This window comes from Perna viridis, chromosome 4, assembly GCF_037379345.1.
Source record: "Perna viridis isolate PV_CMFRI_1.1 ecotype Kerala chromosome 4, ASM3737934v1, whole genome shotgun sequence".
In the NCBI taxonomy this organism is placed as follows: Eukaryota; Metazoa; Mollusca; class Bivalvia; order Mytilida; family Mytilidae; genus Perna; species Perna viridis.
Window position 1 is genome coordinate 45,930,351 of NC_142448.1, and position 11,699 is coordinate 45,942,049.

The following is an 11,699-nucleotide window of genomic DNA, read 5'->3' on the forward strand; positions in this document are numbered from 1 at the left end:
TCATAAACATGTTTATTAAATAAAATTAATGTTTGTATAATTCATTTTTCAAACACTTACGATTACATAGTATTTATATTTTTTTCGATCTGTGAATAAATAACCTTAATCACGTGGTGCACACTGAATAACCTGCAAAACAGTTCAAGCGCGCACCACGAGCATTGAGGTTATTTCAAATAGACAAAAACAATATAACAGTCATTCCCTATAATTTAATTTTCGTATCAAATTCGACGAGTAAGTCATTTCAATGAGTTAATGACGTCACAGTCACATTTCTAAAATTTGGTCTTTGAGACGATGGACAAACTGATTTAACCAATCAGGAAGCGTGTTACTTCTGATATTTAATTATACAGGGATAATAAACATATATAATATTAAGCCTCGTTATAGGCGGTGAAACTCCCTAAAGTGCAAAATAAAGAGATGGTGAAAAGTGCTTTTACCTCTCTTTGTAGCAAGTGAGACACGTTTATGTACATACTAGAGAGATAATAAGCAATGCTGATATATAACCGAGTTTAGCCAATGAGACACCAAAGAGATTATAAACAGTGCTAATATCTGTCCTCATTGTAGCAGGTGAGACACGTTTATGTGCATACTAGAGAGATAATAAACAATGTTTATATCTTGCCTAGTAAGTTCTGGTGATATATTTTTATGTTCATACTAAATAGTTAATAAACAGTGCTTATATCTATCCTCAATGAGGCAGTGCGACAAGTTAGAGTGCATTACTAAGGCATCTGTTCATTTTAGCCGTTGACACACGTGAATGTGCATGCCAAAGATATGATAAACAATGCTTCTATATAGCGCCTGAATAGGCGGTCAGGCGTTATTGTTTGCATACCAAATAGATGAAATACGGTGGTTACATCTAGCCATACTGTTGCAAATGTATGACATTACTGTGTATACCAAAAGGATGATAGTTGGTTGAACACCATTTATGCATTCTAAAGAGGTCATAAACAGTGGTAATATCTGTCGCCATTGTACATAGTGAAAATATGCTTATAAGCATTCCTAATAGATGATAAACAGTGCTATTATCTGCCATGGAAGATGGTGAGTCGCACTGACGTAATTACTAGAGATAGGAATAACAATGCTTATAGCTAGCCTCAAGAAAGCCAATGAGAAATGTTTGTGCAAACCAAAGTGGTCATATACCTTGCTCATATTAAGCACTATTGTAGCTGGTGAGACATTTTTATCTTATCTTACTGAAGAGATGCTAAGCAGTGCTTATATCTAACATCATTGTAGTCGGAGTGACACGTTTATGTTTTTCTAGAGAGATAATTAACAGTGCTTATAAGCAACCTCATTGTAGCCGTTTAAGCATGATAATGTGCATACCAAAAAGATGTGAAAGAGCGCTGATATCTGTCCTCTTTGTAGCCGGTAACATAAATTAATGTGCATAAAAAAAGATATGATAAAGAGTGCTCATATCTAATCTCATTGTAGCTGGTGAGACGGATTTATGTTGATACAAAAAAAAGGCAATGGGACACTGCAAATACTCGTCCTCATTGTAGCCGGTGAGACACGTGTTTTATTATAGCAAATAGCTGATGAAAAGTGTTTATATATCTTTATTGTAGCCGGTGAGATACGTTGATGTCAGTACTAGTGTGATGATAGTGCTCATCTTTAGATTCGCCGATGAGACACGTTAATGCGCATAACAAAATCTGACAAAAAGTGAGAAATACTAAAAGTTCATACAAAAGAGATTATAAATAGTGGTAAAAACCAGTCTCACTGCGGCAGATGAGACACTTTTATGTACATACAAAAGATACAATAAACATTTCTTATATAGATTATGTATCATGCCTCATTGTAGCCGGTGAGATATATTCTTTACATATGAAAGCGACGACAGACTAAGAATATAAATACATGTACCTGTACGAGTACAAGATAGGGAAATCACAGACACCCGAAGGTAGGATTTGATTGTTCTCTAATCATAGGTTATTCTCGATTATTTTAAAAAGAATTTTCCAACAAATATTCGATATTGGTAAGATGTGATTGTCCATTACCTCTAGATTCAATTGTGACATTTTTTTTACTGGAAAGCGCATGTGGAAAGCAATCCATGGGTGGTATAAGGAAATATCGCATAGCTAAAATAGGATTTTCTTGTCTCTTCAGTGAAAAATATCCAACCTAGTTGTAGCTGGTGAGACACGTTTATGTAGATAATAGAATGATGTTAACAATGGTTACGCCATTGGAGCCAGTTTATCTGAATACGAACTAAGGGCGCTTATATTTGCTTTCACTGTAGCCGGTGAGACACGTTACTGTATATACAAAACAGACAAAAGACATTTTTTTATCCTTTGCCTCATTGTATCCGCTGAGACAGGTTTTCGTGTTTACCAAAAAGATAATACACAATTCTAATATCTAGTCTCATTGATGGTGTCAGACACGTTTATGTGCATCCGAAAAAAGATGATAGTGAATATTTATATCTAGCGGCATTGTGGGCGATCAGACATTTAATTAATTTTTGGAATTTTTTTTGGAAACCAAATAAATGACATTGATTGTTTCATCCTGCCTCATTATTGCCGGTTAAACATGTGCATGTGTCTCCATAGAGTCGCCAATATCTTGCCTCACTGTAATCGATGAGACACGTTTAAGCGGATACTAGACAGACGAAATCTAGCTTCACTGTGGCCGACACGTGTATGTCTGTACTACAGAGAAATAAGCTGGTGATTTTTTTTATAAATTGCAAAGATATAAATTAGATAATGTCTCTTTTTATAGGCGTTCTATGTACACGTAGGAGACATAAATTTGTGCATACTAAAAATGTGACAAACCGGGCTTCTATACAGCCTAATTATTCCCGATGAATCACAATTATGTGTAAGCCAATATATAAGAAAAGTTCTAGAGAGTAGAACAATGATTCTATCTAGCCTCTGTGTAGCCGGTCAGGCACCGTTTGTGCATTTCAGAAAGATGTTAAAAAGTGGTAACTTCTGTCCTCAATGTAACTGACAAAGAGATAAAAACAGTGCTCATATATAGCCTAATTATAGCCTCATTGTAGCTTTGCACAATGGTACATTCTTTTTCACGATGGACAAATTTTGATCGCCGGGGATATAAATAATTTTATGTTATAATATGAAGGGGAGAATCATTCATTGATCATTACATTGAATCGATAGTGTATCAAATTTTGCCAATGTTGATTTTACAACAAAAGCATTTTAAACTAAATTATACGGAGCCCTGAAAGAACCATAACATTTTTTGTTAATGTTGTGCTCACATCGTATATATATTTCGTTCGCGCAACATAACATCTCGAGCGCTTAAGCTAATTATACTGCGCTCTCAAGAAATTAACTTGTGCCCACGAACTAATTTCTTGAGCGCATAAAATACATGTATATAATGTGCACACGAAAAGATGTCTTAAGCGCATATTATATAAATTGGGCGTTCATTGCCCATTCTTCGCAGTGTAAGCGAGTGGATCGAGAAGGTTGCATGGTTACCGTTGAATATTGCACATTATATGGAGGATACATATTGTTTTTATCTTGTCTATCAATAGTTTCAGGCAAAATTTCACCGGGACTACTTAACTAACTTTGATCAAATTTAGCATGTAGTTAGGACATACAGTGTACATATTGTATGTTAAAATAATTTTTTTACCCGACAAATTAAGAGATACACCCCTTTGTATTTTTTTAAATCTAATACGAAGTATTTTTTAGCACAGCTATACTGTAACAACTCAACAGAATGAAATAAAACTTGGTCATTATTAAGAACACAAAATGTACTTCAAGAATTCTAATCTGACATTGTTCAGGAGGTATGCCCTTTGAACTTGAGATTTAACAAAAATGCCCTTAAAGTTAAAAATTCTTTTTTTTATTTTCTTCTTTGGAGACATGTATAGGAATCACCATGTGTTGATCTTTTAAGAGGAAGTACTTCCAAGTTGTTCATTCTGTTTTAGTGTACAGTAATTATAATGCATCATATATAAATGTACAGAAAGCAAGATGATTATCGTCGGGTTCTCAGAAAGAGAAATAATTCAACAATTTGAATACCCTTGCATCACTATTACATCGGGTAAGCGCATCTCCTCTTATACCATTCGATATATTTCAATACACTTTACATGAAGTTTAAACATCATATGTAGATATTTATGCAGAAAGCTATTGTAATTAATTCTCTCAGCAATGTGCAGGCGAGGTACATGCATATTTTGTGAGCATGTTCACAGTATTTCTACTGTAGTCATACATCCACCAAACGAAGTAGATAAGAATCACTATGTCTGTCCGTCCACAACTTTGCAACCAATTAACATGACCACCGTCGCTAAAACAGAACAGAAGGTCGAATCATAGTTTTGGATCCAAAAAGCATAATAAAGAGAAAAACAGAAGCAACCCGCCTTCATCAGCAACAGAAGCTGTACAAAACTTCATTTGGTCATAGTTTTCAGATTACTCCTTTTAGGAGATACAGTGTAGTACCCTTTAAAAGCTATGTATGTGGTTTTTAGCCTATGAAATGAAAACCATGAATGGTTTAAGCTCTAAAAATTTAGAAACCAGATGATTTCTTAAAGGAGATGTTACCCTTCATGATGACTATTATGTGCTTCGTGTTCTTAGTTAATAAAACGATAAAAAAGCTTTTTTTGGCTTAAATTTTCAGCTGATTAAGCTTTACAAACGTTTCTCTTAGGTATAAAATGTACGATGATCCCCTCTAGTTCCTTAATATGTCGATTACCATAAGTGCTAAAGAGTCTCGGACCTTAGGGTGATATGGGAGTCTCGTATTGATACAAGGGATACATATATTGGCTTGTAATATTCAGTATTAAACATATACATGCATTTAGTTTAAAGATATTTTTTGTATATGCATTATAAGTGTTTGTTTAAACCCTTTACCGCTTACAATATATCGCATATCATTTATCACACCTCTAGACCTATACCGCATACCATATATCACACCTCTAGACCTATACCGCATACCATATATCACACCACTAGACCTACATCGTACACCTTATAATGTCCCCTTCACACACCGTACTTGAAGTATGGTTAAATATATGATATAATGAACATGACATGTCTAATTCTGTATCACATGCGGTATCAACCTTCGACCTATATCACCCCACGGGCCAGTGATATAGGAGTTTCAGGTTGATACAGCATGTGGTACAGATTTTGACATGTAACATTCAGTGTTCCATAATATTTTTATTTAACACTTTTAACTGGTAAATTATATTAAAAGTTCTAGAATTCATGAAACACAAATTTTAGAGACATAAAAGGTCTGTTTCGAAGGTTCAAGAATGTGTCTATACAACGTTACAGCTTCGTGTGCATCACTGGCTCTTTTCTGATATTGATTTTCGCCATGCATAATAATGTTGCTAAGTCATAAACGGTCGCCCAGAAATGCGGCATTCTGACTTATTTTCCTAATTATATGGGCCCTCCATAGACTGAGAGGGTCCACCGTGCATCCTACCGCTCAACTTCAAGGTGATTTTCAGGTACATTTATACCTCGCATTACCGAATCAAATTGTCGCCAAAGAATATTCTCGGATTCTTTTTTCACTGTAAACAAATATTTGTACCCCACTGGGTAATACTGATCAGAAAATGCCAAATAAGTCATTTTTCACTAAAGCATAAATACTGTAGGGGTTTTGACATTGAAAAAATATGTCAATTTCAGGGATTTTTCGGTGGGGTAGGGGTTCAAATTTTTCATTGTACCCAAACCCTAAGTGTTACCGCAACTTTCTTGGTGCAATTGTAAAGCTGAGACATTGAACTAAATGTTAATACCTATATATGTCAGTTTATTTCGTTCTGTAGAAAGAAGATATTCGAAGAATAAAAAAAACGTAAAAAATGGATTTTTGCCTCAACGATGTATAAAAGGTAGCCAAATATACAGAAATTCTTTTGTTATCTCAGCCCACGTACTAATACTTCTGAAATATCCACAAGGTCGATCCTTCTTTGAAAAGAAAGATGTTTTTTCAAAGTAAGAGTAATGACATACATTAAAAATCAATTTAAATTAGTCATTTGTGAGATATCAAAATTTACATGAAAGAGTAATCAAGGGAACCAAGGTTATAGCGGTAATCAAAAGAATGTATTCCAGGGACAAAATCCAGACATGGAAAACAGACATACACAACAAAGAACATAAAGTAACTAAAATCATACATACAAAGTAACAAAAGTAAATGAGCAACTCGGACTCCACCAAAAACTAGGAGCATGGACCAGGTGCACCGGTAGGGTAAGCGTCCTCTGCTTTTCTAGAAACACCCGCCGAGTTGCTCATAAAAAGTCGTCCGGGGTAGACAAACGAGGAAAGGGAAACTATGACCTGTTCAATAAATCAGTTGAAGCGTCTTAATTACAAGCAATTGGTCGAATAGATAAAAAAACATTCAATGTAAGTCCCAAAGCCTTTAAGTTATTAATTTTTTTTGCAATTTAGAGCATCAGGACCAACCCCAACTTCAGAAATTAAAAGGTGCTCTTAGACCATTGAATTTATACATTCACACTTGAGTGTTGCACATCATTAACACGGAGAGCTGTATATTATTTAGGAAAAGACTGCATATGGAATTTTTTTCGGCAATATTGCGTATGGGTATTTTTGTCAAGGAAGTCTATTTATAGACTGAACTTGACTTAGAGATCGTCGGCAACCAGATTACGTAACCAGGGTAGACATTTCAACATATAACTAACAAAATAACACTCCGCGGGTTATTCTCCTTGCAAAGATATCGTTCCGCCGCCGATCATACTCCATGTCAAATACTGTGTGTGATGTTAACTTTACGTACGATATGGGAGTATAACGATATCAAAGCTACTTAATATGTGTAGAACTGCAAGATTTCAATGATTATATGATATTAACTATTTAAATTTTGACGCAGAGAGCTGGACTACTTTCTCAAATTGACCCGAACATTCGCTCATATCAGCAAAATATATCAGTTGAATCCCTTTAATCTGTTAAGTAAACAATGACGTTGACCATCGTGAGAGATTTAAATATAGTTCATTCTTTATATAGTGATTGGAAGGGGTAGTGGACGATTTTGAGGTAAGTCCAATGATACATTACGATGTACATGGTTGATTAGATGAAATTGTTAAAGTATGTGCGTTTGTATTTGGCAATTTCAATTGGTATTTAGTTATATTGCTTGCATACGATAATTTGGACTGGTTTATTAGACAGGGGATAAACCCATCATTTTCAATACAATGGTATGGTCGACAATTTGTAAACACCCCTTTGGCGTTAATTAACTGATCCAGGCATATGGTTAGGTCATGTAACTTGGGCATATAAAAGCCGTTGCAATCTGTAATTCGCTCTCACTCTACACGTTGACGTACTCCAAAACAGAGTTGGGAAACGTTCTCGGACCCACGTTGGATCTGGGAGTAGGCCAGAGCGTCAATACAGCAGCCCAGTCGCTAGTAGGACATACTCTGACCGAGTTCTTCGGTCAGGTATCCCAAAGGCTGGGCTCCGCCACCAACACCAGTTGGTTCTACTAACCTACTAACATCGACCGTGAGAGGCCTGTATTGGTATTCAAGGTTGTTAAAAAGCCCCAATCATTCATTCAATTCGCTCTCTTTTTGATCTGGTGGTCACAGAGCTTACTAGACGAAAGTCTCGCATAGCGATCGACATCGTCTAAATTGTGATATAAGTTTATTGTGTTATATTAAGGATACTTCTAAGTAGTATTAAGTATTTAGTAATCTTTTGGCGAGAGTCTCGCGATAAGCGATAGACATTTTTCTAGATACCATTAAGTTAATTGTGTTTTATAAGGATTAAGTGAAAAATAGTTACATTATTATGATACTTTGCTCATTTTGTTTAATAAATGTTCAGTTGAGTAACTCACTAAACATACTCAGTGGGAAGTTTCTATTCAACGTTTAGATAAAACATATTGAGTTTATTTTGATTTAGTTAGATTAATTTTGAGTATAGAGAATAGATATATCATTGTGTGTCTATATAAATAAGTTTTACTGTCCTGACGTCGAGGACAGTTTAGCTTACGAGTGAATGAAGATCCCTAAAAGAACCCATTGGGAACGTTAGAAATGAGAAACAATATGTTTTAGTATAAACGCTCGGTACACGTGACATTCTTTTGTATTATTGATTTTGGTATTCCTGGCTGTACACATGCGTTGATATCCTAATACTTAAATCATCATTTCTTACAAAATATGAATTCCACTGAGAATCACTGACTATCAATATTCGATGAATTTTCAAAGTAAGATTGGACCCATACTTTTCAATTTCGGTTTGGAAATACATGAAATTAAAATGAATCCTGCAGACTGGAGGAAGTTGAACAAAGGCCCAATCTCAACGGAGAAATGAGCAAAAAACTGTTCCTTGCTTGTGCTCACTTTGATGTAGACATTTTTTGTAATAAATTATAACTAAAATTTGTCCTTGTCATTGTTGTCTAGATTAGGCAATGGTATGTACAATAAATGCTTACCTTTCTATAGGAATTATTCAGTTCAAACAAGGATAAAAACTCGTGTTGTAAAAATTTCTATGTAGATCATTAAACTAAAAACACCTTTGTTGCTCATAGATTTGAGCAATTTAAGATTCCAATTAAATTGGAAAGTCAATGGTATGTGGTGAATATAGGGAATATGGTGTCTTAATCACACATGATTAAATCCATCTTTTTTCTCTCCAAAACAAAAAAGTTACCAGTGAACCCATACCACATGAATACCACTATTTTTTTAATGATGAATCATTGCTGAGTGTTTTTTACCTGTCTGCCTTCAATAATGTATGTGCATTTCTTTCACTTTTTCTGTATGATTGGTTCACAGATACATGTATGTATAAGATTTCAATTGAAGTAACTCTTATGTTTTGCAAATATATAAGTGCTAATGTTTTTTTTTAAGTTTTTTTTTATTAAGAGATGTTGACGTATACATTTACAGCTGCTTCATGTTACACATACATGTACTAGACTTGAGAATCATGAACTTTGTCTCATGCTTAATAGTGTCCCAGCACAGAAATGGTCTGTTTTACTTTTGATTTCTTCTCACTTTATCAAGCGAACCTTCTAAGTGATAACCACTGAAAAGAAATCATGGAGAAAATCATGACAGTGTCTGATATATGCAAAATGTTACGATGAAAATTCATGAAAATATACATGTATTTTAACCAAATGATATGGAAAAACCTCCTATTGTTGGGAAATTTTGTTACATGTACTTATAATTTCGTGCAAATCAGGCAAAAATAAAGGTTGGGTGGTTATAACAATATCAGGTTTTTACTTTTCCCAAAGTGGTCAATACTGGTCGATTGAAAATTTGCAAACAATATTTCTGTCATTATTCATATTTTTTGTCCTATATTAAAAATATTGATATGGTCTATATCTACTCTATTTCTGTGTTCTAAGGTTTTACTCTTTTAATATCTCTATCAGCTGTATTAATTGAGAAAAACAACATTTCTTTGTTCGAAAATAATTCAAATTTATCTGAAATAACATAACCAACTTTTCAAAAATATACAGTGTATTTCATGAGCACATCTTTGTTTCAATAACCATTAATAACAGGTAACATATATGTAAGTAAGAGTAGAACAGGTTACTTTTCACCTGTCATTGTTAAAACAACATCCCCTCATAACCAGATAGATCATAAAAAGTGGTTTGAAGTGATAAGTTTAAAAGTCATTTCATTTACCAAACAAAAACCTTCTAAATACAGAAAATGGAAAGTTGCTATGGATATTGCTTTAGGGGTTCTTCCATGTAAGATTTTAGCTACCTGCTGATATATAATGATGTTGGGACCCCAATTTCAAAATCTCTGGATCAATCCCTGAAAGTTGATTTATCTATGAGCAATTAGTGTCACAATGTAAAGAAGAAAACAAATTAGATACATGCATTACTATATTACAACTATCATAATTTCATGTATGAAATCTTTAATTGATAATGCTAAGAAATATGACTGCACTGTTCTACACTAGCAGTAAAAACAGTATACCTATCACCATTTTTGAAAATTTTAAATACCTGTGTACATACAAAGTATATGAATAGTTAATGTATACCTTCAACACCTACCTAGTACATTGTTCATGCAAGAATGTCCATGAAAATCAACTCTTAGAAAAGGTCTACTTTTGGTAGCCTTGATATCCAACACATTTTCGATGCACTTTCATGGCCACAGAATTTCTAACATAGCTGTGTCTTTCTTGTGTCAAGAAAATCTTGTTTCTCACTTTATGATCTGCATTCTAAATAAATGTATCTGGTATATCTTGACAATGGACTAAAAAGAATCATATTGATAATCAGTTATGACTTAACATGGATATAACACACATGTACATGGTATTACCATTTCTTTAAATCCATACTGAATAGTGCATGCCAAAATCTGTATCACATGCAGTATCAACAGGAGACTCCTATATCAACTCAAGGGCCACTGGCTCGCCGGATGATATAGATCGAGGGTTTGCCCCGCGGGATGATATAGGTCGAGGGTTGATTCTGCATATCAAACAGATTTTTCCATGTCATGTTCATTCTTTCTTATATTTCATCTATACAAAATGTACTTCAATTGTGTTCTATGCAAGGTGTGATATATGATATGCAATATATATATATGTCTAGGGAGTGATATAGGGTATACCATATAGGTCTATGGGCGTGATTTAGCGAATGCGATATACTATGTAGGTCCATGGGTGTGATATAGTATGCGATATAGGTCTAGGCGTGTGATATAAGGTATGCAATATATGTCTGTTGGTGTGATATATTATATGTTAATAAATATGTAATTTCACATTGGCCCTGTTATAGGTTTAAGGTCTGTCATATTGGTGGAAGCGGTCGTATTGGTCCCAAGGCATCGCCTTGACCTATATTGCATTCTATATCACACCCCTGGACCTTATTGCCTTCTGTATATCACACCCCTAGACTTATATCGCACACCCCTAGACCTATCGGTATATTGCATAATATATATCACACCCCTAAACCCATTTCAAGTACCCTATATATCACACCCACAAACATATATTGCATACCTTAAATCACACGCCTAGACCTATATCACATACTGTATATCACACCCATGGACCTATATCGCATTCTCTAAATCACACCAATAGACCTATATGGCATATCCTTTATCACACGCCTAGACATATATTGCTTATCATATATCACAAATACCATCACTGAATCGCAATATAGATGTGGTACTAACATTGAAGATGTTGACCACTACCTCTTTCATTGTCCTTTATATGTAGTTCAAAGATACTTTGTTTGATAATTAAGCTGGCTCTGTGATATTTTCAAACTAGACTCAAACATCTTATTATCTGAAAGCCCAGAATTACTATATGACGAAAACATTCGTATTTTTAGAAGATTTTTCAGTACATAAAGGTTCAGAAAGATTTCTTGTTGTATGATATATAACAGATTTCATACATGAAATTATGAAATTTGTAATATAGTAATGCATT